Here is a 225-nt window from a genome sequence, read left to right as displayed (position 1 = left end):
TGTGTGTGTGTGTGTGTGTGTGTAACTACATTTGTGGGGACCAAAAACCGGGAATACAATATACTTATGGGGTCCTGACAGCTTTGTGGGGACAAAATGCGGGGTCCCCACAACTTTAAAGGGCTGTTTGAGGAATAAGACTTGGTTTTAGGATTAGAGTAAGGTTATGGTGAGGGTTAAGGTTAGGCATTTAGGTTTGAGGGTTAAGGTTAGGGTAAGGGGCTA

At 44.4% G+C, this 225-nt stretch overlaps 1 protein-coding gene across 1 annotated transcript in view; it reads left to right on the top strand.

Annotated features, from left to right (window-relative positions):
* The window catches only part of fech (ferrochelatase), a 20,899-nt gene that overhangs the window by 16,883 nt on the left and 3,791 nt on the right, over nt 1-225 (top strand). The window lies entirely within an intron of this gene.

The sequence above is a fragment of the Etheostoma spectabile genome, chromosome 16 (genome assembly GCF_008692095.1).
Source record: "Etheostoma spectabile isolate EspeVRDwgs_2016 chromosome 16, UIUC_Espe_1.0, whole genome shotgun sequence".
In the NCBI taxonomy this organism is placed as follows: domain Eukaryota; kingdom Metazoa; phylum Chordata; class Actinopteri; order Perciformes; family Percidae; genus Etheostoma; species Etheostoma spectabile.
Note: the sequence above shows the minus strand (reverse complement) of the source record. Positions and strands in the feature narration are given on the sequence as shown.